This window comes from Notothenia coriiceps, unplaced genomic scaffold (assembly GCF_000735185.1).
Source record: "Notothenia coriiceps isolate Sejong01 unplaced genomic scaffold, NC01 NC01_scaffold00036396, whole genome shotgun sequence".
NCBI lineage: Eukaryota > Metazoa > Chordata > Actinopteri > Perciformes > Nototheniidae > Notothenia > Notothenia coriiceps.
This window is the reverse complement of record NW_011369097.1, coordinates 632994-649951: the sequence shown is the minus strand read 5'-3', so window position 1 is coordinate 649951 and position 16958 is coordinate 632994. Positions and strand designations below refer to the sequence as shown.

General features: G+C 40.9%; 1 protein-coding gene across 1 annotated transcript in view; it reads right to left on the bottom strand.

Moving 5' to 3' along the window:
- The window catches only part of LOC104963667 (calcium/calmodulin-dependent protein kinase kinase 1-like), a 366751-nt gene that overhangs the window by 154699 nt on the left and 195094 nt on the right, over positions 1-16958 (bottom strand). The gene's annotated exons all lie outside the window — the stretch shown is intronic.

Sequence of the window (16958 nt, the reverse complement as noted above, 5' to 3'; positions counted from 1 at the left end):
TTGGACTGCAAAGTTTAAAAAAAGAAGAGTTATCCTTCACAATAGTACTTGCAATTTCACCCGCATAGCACTCTGGGTCCAGTTACACATTATTCTCACAGTATGTTTGACTCGGCCACTAAGAGATTTCCTTATTTTCGAACTGCAAAGATGTCACATTTTGAAGTCAGCAGCAGGTTTGTATTGTGTTGGCTCACCAGAACCAACACAGTGTCCACTTGGGATTTAATGAGCGTTTGCTTGTGCTTTAGCTAGCCTTTTACAGTGTTAAGAGCTTTACAAGTGGGTTGATGGATTTGTGTTTGTTTGGGTTGTGCAATGTTGACCAGAAGTACTAAGAACAGCAAAAAAAAAGTGCTTATGAAAATATTTTCAGCACACATAACAATGGCTGATATCATATTTGCCAGAAGTAAAAGTAGTTTAAGCATTACATGTGTTAGTTGTTCGTTGTTCCATTAGAAATGACCGTTATAAGTAAACATGAAGGAGGTCTATGCTGTCGTTTTATGTTCTTGTTTAATGTTTTGCTTTTCATGAGCATCTACTTCTCGTTTTATTTAGTTATGTTTGGATTGTTTCTGGGCTACATGGCCCGAGTGTGACTTTTAGCAATGTAGATATTGTGAAATATTTGCCTATGACTTTGAAGCTGGGATACTTCTTTTCTTTCCTTTTTTTAAATGGCAAGTCATTGCTGACGAATGTTTGAGATTCTCTGCACTGCAGGTCCTTTTGTTTATGGGAATAAAAAATGATGGACTAAATTCTTATCCCTGTATCACACTTTTTGTGTATCTCCTGTGGATTGTGCTAAGCATTGTGATTACAGACCCTTTTAACATTTTCAAACCTGGATTTGAAATGGCTTATGGTGCTGTGCATGCCGACCAATGGTTCCTGAAAGTGCAAAGGTTTTCTGAAACATAATGAAAGTTAGGTTGATAGTGTTTTTGCATTTATTCATGCTTAAAGGTCACCTATTATGTAAAATCCACTTTTTCATGTCTTGTACACATCAACATGTGTCCTCCCCTCTGTGTAAAGAGATTCTGAAAGTTTCAGGAAAAAAGATTCTCTCACTTTTTTCCTGATCCATTTATATAAAAACCTGTCTGAAAATGAGCTGATCAGATTTTGGCCACTGTATGATGTCATAACGATTTTTGGCTTGTGTAACCATTAGCCAATAAGCTACCAAGGTAACAGAGAATCAGCACTTTTGAAACGGGGCTGAAACAGAGGGGATTATGGGATGCCATGATCTGTTTGGTATTTCGAGCCAAACACTTCAGAGACATGTTTTGTATATATCTGAGACCTATAATATATTGATGAAAAACAGTATAATAGGAGACTTTTAAGAACAGAAAAAATATGTATGACTTGCAACACCTCCTCACTGGTAGAACCATTTTCCTAATACAGAAGACAACAGCTTTGATTATAGGAGGACTTTATAAACATATAAATGCATGTAAAGACATCGGCTACACTGATATATAAGTCCCTGGGCCATGCATGTTTCAGACACAAGGGGGCACTGATCCTACATGTTACATGATCATCCATGATTGGAGGATGCTTCCTCTGCTGTCTTCCTACGGGACAGCTGAGCAGCAGTGAATGATGAGGTGCTTTCCTGTCTTCAGCTGACCCTCCACACTTTCTGAGTATCCCCTCCATTACAGACATTTCTTATTTCCCCACACACATACAATACATACCTCACAAACCCCAAAAATATACAAAGTTCATTCAAACCTCCTGGTTCCACGTCCACAAGCTTAATGGAATCAGTCTTTTGAGAGCTTTTCTGTGTATGAAATGTGATCAAACCAAACTGGACAACAAAGGCTCCCTTTTCCTTTTACCATATGAAGATGGCATAACTGAGAGCCATATCGGCACAAGATGGAAAGACTCTAGCACTGAATGAATGTTTGCTTCCTGAGTCATACAGCGTCTGATACTGGACTTTTTTTAATTGCTTTGCTCGGACATGCTGGCCCTCCACGCTACACCCACGTGTTCCTGGCGCGTCTCCTCACGTTGTGTTCTGAACACTATCAGGAGCACTATGAAAGGCATCTTGAAGTACTTGGAAGGCAGGACTCCAGTTATTTGGTCTTGGCATGCACCTGTGGATTTACATAATGGTCTCTCTCAAATTTCCCCCAGGAATGCTTGCTAAAGAGTGACCACAAATCAGAAGTCATCCTCTGGCGCTCACTAAGAGTAATATACCATGTTGGAGCGCCTTTCCACGTCCAGAGAACCTGCGGGAGACCGCTCAACAACTATACTGTGCATTTTAGGGTCAGGGTTAGGTATCTTATGAAATTAATTCTCAGCAAAAACATGTTTTTCTTACAAATTTCCAGTGTATTCCATAAACATCTCCAGACCTGACTGGAGCTTGGTTTTGGGGTTTGGGGTTGCCAAGTTGCTGGTGAAAGCCAATTTATTGGTGGTTCTTCTCAACTAAAGAGTACAGTGCCTCATTTCCCATCTCTGAGTCAGACACCCTGCCTTTGAGGAGATCCGTCAGCTTCTATGATCAAAGGTAATTGTCCACAGACTGTGATCTTCACAGGGCAGAAGCCCCAAATGTGGCACGCAAGTATCTTTAGATCATGACCGCTCTCCCTTCTTTCTGCTAAACAGCCATGGGGTTGTCTGCTTCCCATTCCAACATGCAGGTCCTCATTACCTGATTGGACGCGACTGATTAACTGCCAACTGGATTGGCTGCAGGTATTCATCATCTGCATTGATTGGGCCGATTTAAAGGGCCAATCTTAATCAGGGTTGTTGAAGGACAGGAGAGCATCTTTCCAGCAGCCGGCCTGGACTAAAGCTCTCCTCAGGAAGATTACCCTTTACTGTATTCTGACTTCATGTTACATGCAAAAGATCCTTCAGGCCTCAGTCCAAAACCCTGGCAAACATCAGTGTTTTGGACTGAAAGACGAGTTCTCTGCTCCTTTCACTAAAATTACTTTGGCATTTTTTGGGGTGGATTTCAACCTCAATCGTGCCTTCTGAAGTTTCTTAGTGTGAGTCTTAACTAAGTCCCTTTTATAAATGGTGACAGTGTGGCTCTGTAGTCAGCATTGTTGAGGTTTACGCAGAAAACAGCTGTGAGAAATGCAAATCACAGCGATGAAAACGGTTTGGCAATCAAGTGCAGCAAAGGAATGTATCGATGAGATGCTGCTGCTGATTAAAGAGAATTTCCACTCATCTCTTGATATTTTACATATTTTCCTCCTATCAATCCTCTGAGATTTAAGTGCTGAGACATGGCTCTCAACACCCGAGCCGAGATGATGCGAGTCCACCACTGAACGACATGCGCGAGCAGCCACCCATAGATGAAACGGCTTCATTAAAATGCATTCCTCTATCAGAAGAAGATCTGCCAACACATGTTTTGGAAATGATATAAACGTCCACGCGTACAGCTGAGGTCAGAGACAAGCAGGAGCTTAGAGCTGCAAGCGCTCTTGAAAAACTGCAAGCGTGGAGATTAAGTGTCCCCTAGCTGATGGCTGTCCGTGTTTTATATGATGTCGGAGAGAGGCTATTGATTCATGGGGTTAGTTGTCCTGCTGGGAAGTGCAGCTGGTTTATATTCGGTGTGTCGGGAAACATTTCAGTCCTCTGTAAAGAAAGTGCCTCTAATGCAGACTGTCCCGCTGTTTGACAAACACCTCTGAGCCGCCTCTCCCTTGTTGTCAGTGTGGTTGTTACCATAGCACTTGTGAAAACGCTATGAAGTGACATTCATACTGATGTCCTTCTGTAAGTGCAGAAAAGTGTTTTAGACTAGAATGCGGCATGGCTCATGGGATAGCAATGTAAAGTCATTTTGATCCAGACTGAACATCTCTGTTTCATAGATTGCCATGAAAGTTTCTACAGACATCCCCCGAGTATGAATCCCACTGACTTTGGTAATCCCTTGAACTTTCCTGGAGCACTACCTGCCGATCAAGGCTTTTACTTATCCTCTGAAATGTCTCAACATGTATCAGGTGGGCCAGCCACATTTTGTGCAGACATTCATTGTTCCCAGAGGAAGAAGTTTGATCACTTTGGAATCACCCCTTGACTTTTTCTGTAGTACAATGGATTGCCCTGTGTTTTTGTTCCAGATGTGAATGTCTCTTAATGTTTCATCTAGTGCCGTCATTAGGTCAGCATTTCAATTTGTCAAATAGGGTGGTTAATGAACAAATATCTTCAAAACATTTGAAATTTCAGTTGTACTACATGATACTTGCTAAATAAGCATGCAGCAGTACGCCTAGTATTTAGTTCAAAACACAGCTGTGCCTGAGCTCACAGAGCTGATGGCATGGCTGTAGACTCTGAGTCTTGTCTGCCTCTCTCCTCATAAACTTCACCAAGTTAAATTAGCCCTTTAACTGTACATGCATGTTTCTGAACCATGGAGAAGAACAGCGTGGTTTACAAGTCCTCTTCTGATGTGAGGAAAAGCTGCATAGCTATGGGTTAGCGTCACAAGGTCAGCGGCAAAGTCACTGTCATTAATCCTCACCCTCTCAGTTAAACAAATAGAAAAATAAGCAAGACGTGATGGAATGCTTGCCACCCTCAGGGTCTTGAAAAGTGCCAAAGCCTTGGCTGGCACTGGTTGGTAATGAGCCTGGCATTGGCCTTCTTTCCGACCACAGCACTGCAAGCCAGCTCTGCATTACCCATGATGCTGAGCAAATCCTGCCTAACAGAGTAGGCATACATGTAAGCATTGAATAAAATTAAATGTATTATGTCAACAAATGACATCATTTTAAGTTTAAATAAAATATTGGGTTCAACTTAATATTATTGCTTTCCAGTAAGCTAATACAATTATGTGCAATTCGTTGACATAATACATTTAATTAAAGTCAGTTTTTCCAGTGCAGTTCACAGAAAAAACTGAAACGTTGACTTTTATTAAATGCATTATTTCAGATTTCCCATAACTGTATTAGGTTAGTTCGATGAAATAATTTTCATATTAAATAAAAAGTGTTAGATTCAACTTCATATTATTGCTTTCAACCAACCCAATACAGTTATGTGAAATCTGTATGTATAATACATTTAATTAAAGTAAACGATTCGGTTTTTCAGCATATGCTGTGTTTGTGGGTCTGTCCAGCCTTAAGTGACCTTAAATGCATGGACATTTCTATAGATTTGCCTTTGTGTTTGTATTAGATTGACATGTAGAATGGTTTCTTTCATAGGCTTTTGTTTCCAAGTTACCTTCCTGCTTTTCCCAAATCTAACAAAGCTGGACCTGAAGCATCGCACAGCATCGCCCTTACAATACCTAAACCTCAGTATTTGTGAATAAACCACTGTGTTGGTCTGTGGTTTGGTCACCTCAGTGGGGAATTTACTCACTCATACTTTCTCCAGTTAGATCATGAGGTTTGAAATGAGTTTCAATGACCACAGCCGTGCAACCACAACAATAGTAGCCACATCTGGCCTGCACATTGGCCATCTCCCTTTTGTGTACAGATCAGCAATGGCCAGCTTACAGAGTGTTTACAGAGCAGAGCCACATATCACCTCCACCTTCACTGCGCTGTGAAGTCTGATCTGTTGGAAGGAAAACTGTTTGACAGCAGCATTATAGACGTCGGTGAGGTTAATAGGATTTTGAATTTATGCACGTTTAGCTTGGCTCGAAGACGCTGGTGTGTGAGAGTGTAGGCTGGCACCATACATATATATACTCAAGAGGAACTGCCAGGCACCTATGCGTTAGGGATCTGGATGAAAGAAGGAAAGGTAAAGCACACCTGCTGGAAAGTGCTGATTGAGGGGAAGCATATTCCTGTTTGCTGCCAAGTCATCTCGAATAGAGATGGTCAGCACAGGAGGGACCACCCCGGTGAGAGAGGGGAACAGGGTGAGGCTCTGTTCGGACTGACAGGAAGATTGACTGCATCCTATCAGCCGCTGCTTCCAAAACGTGCCCAGCTCTCAGTTTAGATAATGGCAGACTGCCGCTTAAACCCTTTGAAGAAGAGTCCATGTTTTCAGCCTGATTTCATTTCAGCTATGTTCTCAAGAATATCAGATTCACATAACTCCTCTTGACAGCCGTGGTCGTGTGTAAAAGTCGGATTCAGTGTATGTAATCATGAGGAATAAGCTATACGACATAATATTTTCCACAAATGGTTTCTCCTGCAGCCCCCTGCCTAATAAAGTTATCAGGTTCCAGGTGCTAGGCAGACCAAAAGGACATGATGTAACTCATCCAGGCCCCCCTCTGCTTTCTGTGTTAGCATTGTGGGTCATGGCAGGAGTCTCTTCCTGTTTGAGGGTGACAGCCACCCAACGGGATGATGAGGATACCATCCAGGACACCCTGGGGACGACGTTAAAGGCAAAAGACAAGTGAGGACATGAGAGAGGCCACGGACATGGCAGAGAGTGTTTGCTTTGCTCAGAGTGTGAACTATGCGAGGATGTGCCTGTATATTTTTCTTTTGAATGGTGGCCCGTTGAAACGAGGAGCCCCCATCAAGGGTCATCACACTGCTGCAACAAGAATATCAGAAGAGAAACATGTATTTTTAACTACACTTTAAGGCATGTGACTTTAAAGACCCTTTGCTTCTTCTCATTTTCTGAACTCATGACTTCACACATTTGTTTACATGATGAGAAATATGACTCATTCTCTTTGAGTACTTTCAGAGAAAAAGAGTGTCTGGTTTTATGCTATAAGCACGAGGAGTTAATGGGGGTCTTTGTGAACAATTAGGCAAAGATAAGAGTCATGTGGCGCTAAGAAAACAAAGGATGCATTTATGCTTTACAGTTTACATCCGAAACATCAAAGTAAAAAACACTACAGATAGAGATCCAAAAGGGAAATAGCTTGAAGGGCCAACAGGAGGTCAGTCAAAGAAAATACATATTCATGCTGACATGCAGTGATTTGTTTGCTTCATTTGGACAAACCCAGAGATCGGGGAAGAAGGCCCATTGGTGACACTTTCCGAGCCGTGAAAACACAGCAACCTTTGATATCCGTCGTATCATCTGCCATCACACTGTCATTATAATCAATGAGATTGGCTGTTAAGATTTGGTGTCCCCCCCCCCTTCCCCTGCTCGTTTTTTCTTTCCCAGCAGCACTCCTGCCAATTAGCCAAACATAATTCACAGATCTGATGGAACCTCCCACTCTTTTTGAAAGCGTCCAATCCTAGACCGCCATCATCATTTCAAAGGCCTTTTCCCTTTGCAGAACAGGCCAACTACTCCACAAGGAGGTACAACATGTCATCTGATGCCCAGTATTGTCCACAGACTGCGGTTGATATAGTTTCCATCCGTTGAATGAATCTGTGATCTTTTTGCAGTCATTAGCGAACGCAACAGCCTTTTGTGGCTAAGTAAACATTACGTCAGCAAAGAATTTCCCCAGAAAGATCTCTCCAAGGAGGCTACACAGGAATACACTTCCAATTTCCAACACTTAAGTTTCCAGTCCAAATTCACGTATTTATCACCACATAAATATGAAAATCTTCCATTTTCTGTCATTTTGCTAAGTGCAGAAATGACATAATAAAGGCAGTTGTGCAACTAGAGGAGTTCCCGGGTGTTTGTGACAAGGAGACGGAGCTATTTTGTGTTTAGTTTGTGATTAACAGCCCCCAGGTTGCTTCCAGATGTGGCTTGGGCTCAGACACAAGCTGAGTACATTTTGGTTGATCAATTTCCCCTAAAAAGAGTGACCCCACACAACACTATCCATCATCTTAAGACTTAAGGGATGACGCAATGATCTAATAAGTAGATCTGACTCTTGCTTCAAACAGGGAATCATTCTTTATGCTAAATGGTGGACAGATGGTTGGTCCCTCTGCAAGTAATCTAAAAAGAAGGCCTGTGATTACCAAACCTCTCATCACACACTGTCAATTGCTGAGATCAAAACAATAGGGTGATGGAAAACAGTAGTATGAAATTCCAGAATCACAGCCTCTAATATTAGCCAGGCCTTTTATTAATAAAATCACTGACCACTTCTAACTTTGTTGTTTTGTTAGAACACAATAGAATCTGTATATTTCATACAGAGGCTGGAATCAATCTATGCACAACAAACAAAGGCTTGGTTGTTTATTGGTATCAATGACACCATTCCAATCTCCATTTGCCCATTATGAAATCCCCTGCAGTCCCTAAGACAATTTCCAAACACAAAAAAACCTGGTACAGAACAAAATGTGCAAGATTTTAAGCCATATTTTGCTATCTAAACATCCCACGCAGTCCTAATATACAAGCACTGTGATTGATTCCTCTCTGGGTTATCTTATCTCGAGGCCAACGCAGTAAAGTAGAAACAGTTGAAGGACAATTTTATGACGTTATCGTTTTGTTAACAGCCCTCGATAATTGTAATGTCAGTCATCGTGTATTTTTCTAGTCAGCTGTCATACTGTTTTTATTCATTTGGTCATTTACCTCTTGCTTAGATAAACACGGGTCTGGACTGTGCCAAGACTGTCCATGAAGAATGGAGGGTGGGTATTACTTTGAGATTACAGGAACAACACCGGGTAAGTTATCAGACTTAATTTCCTCCATAATGACAGAGTGACAACCTTGATATGCTCTTGTGTTTTCATTTTTCATTATTATATATTGCTCGAACCTTTCTCCTAACATTTGTCATATGCAAACCAAAGCTCCCATTGTTGAAACCCTAGACAATAAAGTTGCATTCTGGTTTTAATATATGAAACACAGTAGTGGAAAGTACATTTAGTCAAATACCATACTTATGTACAACTTAAAGATATTTGTCTCTGTTCTCCTCGATTATATGTTACTAGCCTACTACACTACATCTAAAAACAAATGTGAAACTTTTTTCCTCCACTACATCGATTTGACAGCTATATAATAATATAATAGTTTATGATGATATAATAATCATTCAGGAAATATGCTTTTCCCCTTCTTGCCAAGAGTGAAATGAAAAGATTGATGCCACGCATTTCCAGATGAAAAATGTTAAACTACCACACAAGAGACTCAAAATGATCGTAATTTAAGGAAAATTACATTTATTTTAGTCAATTTAACATAAAGTGTTTGACCTATAGGTCGCAATTCAATCCATCCAACACCAATTCCACAAGCTAAATGTATTTCACATACGTCTCTCCCCGAACTGATGGTACATGATGTTTAGTGGTCGACCATTGGTTCATCTACCTGGATGCGTTGCTCATGATGCCATGTGAAATCACGAGGATAAGCAGGATAAGTAAACTCACCTCCTCTGGCACTTGAGGCTGTTTAGCAGCATGTCTGTCTGCGGGCTTATTAAAACTTGGCTTCCTAATGAACATTCGCCCTTGAAGCCTGCTGAGTGCTTAGTGCTGCTCAGGAGACGGGGCTCTGGACACACGGGGCCTCTCTTCCTGCTCCCTACGGAGCGCTTGAGTATAAAACTTAGCTGTACCGGCAGGCCGGGTAGAGTCGTATAAACACTTTTACATTACACTGAACTGGAATGTTAACAAAAGACAGTCCACAGAAGATATTCTTCTTCTTTTTCTGTTGCGGAAATGCATTTTTGTGAGCTGATGGAGAGAACAGTTTTATTGGCTTTGTTTTTTGTTTATACTTTTGTCGTTGTCATCTTGTCATTTTTGCCTTGGGTGATATAAACCCCACTGCTGCGGCATGAGAGAGTGGGAGGAAAAGGCAGTTCCACATGGGCTGAGTGAGACCCTGCATTGCCATGACTTCTCACTCCATTGTCAACTTGCCAATTTACATGTGTGTGTGCGCAGTGGACCCACTTTGGTGTGGTTTAGGCTTGTATACAGTGTTGCACAATAACACATCCATTCTAACAGCTCCCTCAAGGGTGTGATTTATGAGCGGGGCAGCGAATGGGAGACTTCCAGGAACTAAATCCTATACTTAACAGACATGGAATTCCAATTTTGGAAAATCTAGACATCCAGCTATCCATATTATTTATCTATGACTGTTGAATCTATATATTTCTTTGAACTACTATGTAAAAGCAGTTCAAAGAAATTCCACAAAAGTGCCATGATGAATGGAGCACTTTTCCCTGAACATCTGTCAGAGGCCTTGGTGTCTGTCTGCCCGGGGGCTCTCACAGACAGGTCAGCGCAGTTAGAGAAGCGTCCTCCCTGAACCTCACACGCCTTTTTCTTCCCCTCAGTCCTGTCCCATAGATCTCATGGTCATAACAAGGTTTCATTGATGGCCTAGCAACTGGACTGAAGTTTGGTCTTAGTTATGTGCTGTGTTGGTGTTACCCTATTGACCCTCGCACTGGAGGGATCCCCACCCAACACTGGTGACTGATGATTAGCGAAACCCTGTGGCAGAAAACACTTTGAAGTCATCTCTGCTAATTGTTGTGTCATCCCCTTGCTCCTTAAAGCTTGCTTGCGGTCAGCAGAACGTATGTAATGGCAGGCCAATGGTTTGTTCTGACTAAATGGACTATGGGAAAAAGGTTTAATGGCTTGAAAAATAACACATTTATCATGCTTAATAGGAAGCTATTCAGGTCAAATTGACCTCATGCAGGGGGTTAAATCGCATCATAACTTTCTGGTGTTCAACCATCACTGTTAATTGGGGGAAGTAAAGAAGATTTTTCATTCATCTAACTGTTGCTGAAGGGAACACGTGATTCTCGGCTCACAGCTAACCAAGCATGATGCCCATCCAGCAGGACTAGCAGCTATTAAACATGAACGTTGCATGAATACTACTTATAGGAAGAGGAACACTGCTTGAAAACATAACTAGCAATTACTTTGAACCAAACCACGGCACCATACCAAATTGATGTGCTGGAAGGCACGTGTCATTAATGAGTCAACCAGCAAAAGGGGCTTATGCATCATCCATTCCCAGCCGCAAAGGTAAACAGACCTTAACCTGTATTACTCAACAGGCTGCAGTCTAATACCAAAACAACTGACAATCTTAGTAAATCTTTCCTTTATCCTGCGAGTGCTTGGACTGTTGAGTGGGCTGGAGGGATGATTTTCAGTGTCAGTTTCACTTAAACACTGTTTAAGAGACACTCTGTGGAAACAGGAAAGATAAAACACTTCCAGCAGTGAATTGAAGCAGACAGAGTTAATAAAACATTAAAATGTAAATGCCAGTGTTTGGAGTCATTATAAAATATATTTTACTTTCAACATGGTCATCATTATATGCTATTTTGTTGTAAGAGTGACCCTCTGTAGTCAATTAAGCAGTTAAGTGAGTTTTATACAGCATTTTCCTTGCAAGTGTGAACAGTATTCTTAAAGGTCCTGGTTCAAGAATAAAAGCACTTTTATAAGATCTGCATGACACTTGTTAAAGTTAGACATAAAACAAGGAAATAGAGCTAATGTGGCCTCTTAACCTGGTAAAAAAGACCACAACTGGGAATTTGTTTTACAATATGACGAGAGAGGCTTCAGTAAATCCTATGGCTCTTTACTGCACCAGTTGCATGCCTGTAAATTGCACACAGCGGGTTATACGGAAAGTCATTGGCAGTTTGGTGCCAGACAGTTGGCATTAACTCAGAGGCTCCTCCTGTCTCACCTTTACCCCAATTTCTGAAATATCCCATCTAATATTACCTCTGCATCATTCACTCACATTGTCTCTTATGAAACTGTGTTGAATAGAGCCATCAGTTAATACTTTTGGGGAGATAAGTGTGTGGAGCCGCTTTTTCCTGTGGTGGACGGAGGGATGTTGGGTAATTGGAGCAGATATCCGTTTCTATCCTCCTGGTAAAGCTGCTAATGTGGAAAATGCTTGAACTTGATTTTCCATGGTCGGTTGGTGGAGACACTGTTAACGGGGATTAAGCTGAACGGCGTGTTGCCATCTATCGCCCCTTCATGATGAATAGCAGTTTAGATGGTCCAGTGAGCCTTGTGGCCAGGTCACTGCCAGGAGGACCAGAAGCCCACAAGGCCCCAGGCCAATGGCTAGAGAGGCACACTGAATTGAGGGTGAGGGGCCAGGAAAATTGAAAGGGAGGGGAGGAGAAGAAAGCTCCGGTTATAAAGCCAGGATGATCTATTGCACTCGTTAACCCCTCCTTCTGCTTTTTCTTTTGTCAATTCTTCAAAGAGCCAAAGAAAACATGGCATCTACATACTCAGAATATAAGAGAGCATGTTACAAAGCGCACAATCTGCATCCCACACTTATTTAGACATTACCAGTGTTGATTTATGTTGTGATTGATTTCATGGATTTTTAAATGATTTATTCTAATGAGTAGAAGGGCTACATCTTTGGGAAATATTTTTTCTGGCAAGTTATTATTTTACCTAATTGCTTGCCAGCATGATCTACCCCTTGAATCCACTCTAGGGGAATTTATCATGCTGTAGTGTGACATCATCCTGTGTATTGTTCACTGGAGAGTCTTTTAAATCAAACTTCAAGAGACAGAAGTAGTGCAACACAACATTTGAGGCTGATGTGGTGGATTTAAAAAGCATTAGCAGAATTGAGCCATAGATATTCAAACCGATCAGAGCTGAAATTGTATTTCAAAAGACCACCAAAGCTGCCATCGACAAACACATTGTAAAGCCATAAATTATAAACCCTAAAATGTAATAAAAATCCACAGGACTCTTCCCCTTCCCTCTCTGAATCAGCTGCCTCGATCCAACAAATGTATCTTTGAGTTGACTGGGGGAGAGAAATGGATGATGATCAAATCTCTTAGTTATACTGCCATGCCGCTTCTCGGATCATATTTCAAATAACACAGATGGTTTACTTTTTGCATTTCTAGTCCCTAGATGGAAGCAGGAGGGTAGCATCTGCCTTTGTGTCTATATAGTCCTTAAATTCCTATCTCGGGAACCAGTGTCCGTTCAAATATTCAGGGAGCAGAGCTATTTAAGGAACCAGCTTCACAGGGGTTCATTTGCCAGTGGACAACTAAAGTTGCCTTGTTCGTAGCACCAGCAGAAAAAAGAATCTGTCCTACGAGCCCCTGCTGACTAACCCAAAACATCAGGAAAAAGACAAGAGAATACACCCCCATCAAATCAGGCAAACACTCTCCTTTCTATTTTATCTTAAACCTCTCGAAACCATGCTGATAAAATCCCATACTCGTTCAGTAAATTAACTAAACACAAAATATAGGAAGATTAATTTAGTCTTCTCTCCAGGATGGCCTCTAAAATAAGGTTTTACTTCATTTGATGCAGCTTGCATCAGGTTGGTCATTCTACTGCTAGGATTCCATCTATATTCGATATATATTACATATTACAGTAATGTATGATGTATAATGATCTCTGTACAAAAGCCAAAACCGCTTGTTCTCTAGTGAGGCTTTTCAGAGGGGGCTAAAGGGCAATTTGTAAAAAGGAAAGTACTTAATCTAATCTTTGTTACAGTTTTCTTGCACATTTCCTTTAGTGCTGACATCCCAGGGAGCTTAAAGCCTTTGTTAAATTAACTACTCACACCCATAAATGAGTGAGCCGCTCACTCAGCCGTGAAATAAAGCCAGCGCTATGACATGCATCAGAAACATAGCCAATGGTGTTAAAATATGTCTGACTTGAACATGTTTCTGGATGGATCCACTTTTTGAACACGTAGCGTTGGAGTGGATATATGTTCCCCTTTTTTTCGACAGTAATGTATAACAAAGACGATCCAGGCTTGCATGTACAGTTTGGCTGAAGCCCTCTTTTTTTCATCCGGCACTCATCACAACACCCATGTAAAGAAAATGTATGAAGCATATCATGAAAGGCGAAGTGGAAGTGCCTGTCTTAAATAACGCCCATGTGACCTACTTCTATTACCCAGCTGACAGCACCTCATTCATACAAGCTGGGAAAGACCCTGTAGTCCTTGGACTAAGCACATTACATTTATCCTGTATATCTTCAAATGTTTCCTCTTGTTGCGTGAACGCCTGTTTTATGTACACTGCTCAATAAGCTATGAAGCGCAATGGACTTGGTTTTGCTGTAATATTCCTTCTAAAGAAAAGCTGTCATGTTCAATGAAAAACAACCACATTAATAAAGCACATAATTTCAGCTTTTACGAAGTGGTTTTCTGCCAAATGAACCTCTCTTTCTCACGTTTTCCCACAGGTTCTCACTGCTGCCCAGTCTGAACAATGTCAGTATTATGTTAGCTGCCGGGCAAAGAGGAAGGAGTGCTGAGGGCTTTGATACAAATGGCAAAAGGTAGCTAACGAAGAGATTGACGTTCCTTGTTGGTGCTCTCCATTGAAATTCATTACAGAGACCGATTCACATAGATCACTTAAAATTCTGGAGGCGAGGCTAAGAATAATCCGTTGATACTTGCTTTTAATGAGAGCACTATACATTCTGAGTGTAATGATACTGTTTGGCTTTCTAATGGGTACACTTGAACTGTGACCCTTCACTCACTCAACAAAGACCATGCAGTCACTTTTAACTAAATGAATGCAAATGTGTCTCTCTTGGGATGTTCACGCTGACAGGTAAGCGTGTAGAATTGGTTCCCATTGGTAGAATTCATTAGAAGTGAGTGTGTGTTCAGTAGCTTCAAAACATTTACCTTGCACAGAAAATCATCTAGGAAATGGAGCAATTACAAGCACTAAGTATGGAGACAAATCAAATCCACCTTGAGTTTTCTTCATTAAACATGCATGCAGGTTGTTTGCGTCAGTGTAATTACAAGGCTTGGATGTTGTTATTGTTACTATGACCCTGCTTTGTATAAAACTATGCAGTGTAAGGCAGTTATATTTCTGCTCTGCATTTGAACGATGATAGGAGTGGCTTGGTTGTCATGCCAGAGTTTTCAAAGGACTCTTTGTGTAGAAGCGTCGGTTATAGCCAGAGACATCCTCCTGGTATTTATTCTAGAGTTCCTCCAGATGCTGCAAATTGTATCAAATTGGGCCATGTTAAGGCCCACTTTCATAACACAGATAGCTGCTTCACAGACCTTCAGTGGTTCCAAACCAACTTGTGCCCTATGGGGTATGTCTGCAGTTACCAAAGGGTATGTGACAGATGACTAGCCCAAGTAATTAAGAAGGATATGAGTTAAAAACTAAAGTTCGCCAAACAATCCAATGCTAACCTTTACAGTTTATCACTGTTTCTTCTTTTTAATACTTTAAACTGTTTATTCTCTACTTTATCTAGCTGGTTTAGACCTCTGATCGCTTGCTAGTTTTCACAAACTCAAATGCAAACCTCTCGTGTAGGGCTGTATCAATACAGCTAGGTTTGGTTTGAGTTGGCCAATTTTGGAGATCAACTGAAGAGATGTCTTCGAAAAACTAGCAATATGTCTTCCCAGAAAAAAGGACTCTTAGAAATATCATCATTTGATATTCCCAGCACACTGCAACTCAAGTCAAAATCAACCTACACTTATGAATAGCACTACAGGTAAGCAGCAAAATATGTATTTTTTTTACCCCATGAGCTGTTTTGATGTTTAGTGTGTGAAAACCATAGACTGTATATGGTGAAAACAAGTTAGCAAGATAGCAGCAAGTTCTGAGGCTACGCGTAGTTAGCTAACAGCAGGGCTGCCCCTGGCCCACTTGGGGCCCTAAGTAATGTATGAATAGGTTAAAATAAACTAACATTATTTTAATGAATAGCTGAGATAGATATGTTAGCTAGTTGCCTAATTTATAAACAGTTGAAATAGCCAGCTAGCGTTAAGTATGCTAATGGTTTAACAGCTATGCTTAAAGGTGGGGTAGGTAATTCACTTCAGAAACACTTTTTGTTATATTCCATGGAATGCTCTTAACATCCCGATAGCAATGAATAAATTAAATGCTTTGACAATAAATATATACAAATATTTCATTTGTGGAAGCCGTGGCGCTGTAAAAAGCACGTTGAATTATCTGCCCCGGCCCTAGCGCACTCGAGCTGGTTTCTCCATTCTTACCTACCTTACCTTTAACAGTTGAAATAGCCAGCTAGCTAAAAGTATGCCATTGGTTAGCTAACTAAAGGTCGTGGATAGGCCTTTAAAGGGAAGATATTATCTATAATTAATGGGAAAAAGGCAAAATATACTTTAGTTATTAATTAACTGTTGAAATAGTAAGCTAAATCAACAGATTGTGTTAACCGAACGTGCAACCTTGATAAATGGTTGAAATAGCTATAACTTTAAGAAACGTTCAATCATTTGAGGTAATTCATTGCTGAAATACATAGCTTAAAAAGTCTAATACAACAGTCTTTTCCTGAAAGTTGTTGTGTTCACGTTTTGGGTCTTTTTCATATGTATCTCTTTGGAGGCTACAGTTTGCGGGGCTGTTAAACTTACTTACACAGAGAGATGTTGCTGTGTGTTTGCCCACCTGTTAAAGTAATGTATTACAAGGCTGCTGTACTACATTAGTTTAGCTGATAACACATGCATAGTAACAGTAATGAGCAAATAACTGAGATGCAACAATATACATTTTTTGGTAACTAATCGTGGTTTATAACATCCATTTGAAAATCTTAAATGTGCTTGTGTTGACTCGAGTTGATTTGCCAAGCTACAGCCTTACATTGGCCCAACATTTTTAATAACCACCTACAAAACCAAAGATACAGAAATGGATTAAGATGCTGACTGCTATAACAGTTGGTCTGCAGCCAGCTGCTCACTCACAGAGGTCACTGAGCAGATAGCAAACCACACATTTGTGGATTTCACCTTCTACGATGCTGGGGTCAACTGGCCACGATCTTTTCTTTGAGGGCCGTCGACACCAGCAGGGAAACATGACTGGGGGTGGAGTTAGACTTTCGGTCAGTTATAAGACAAATGCAGCCTCCTTCTCTAATTAGGTTTCTCATGGGCTGCAAGAGGAG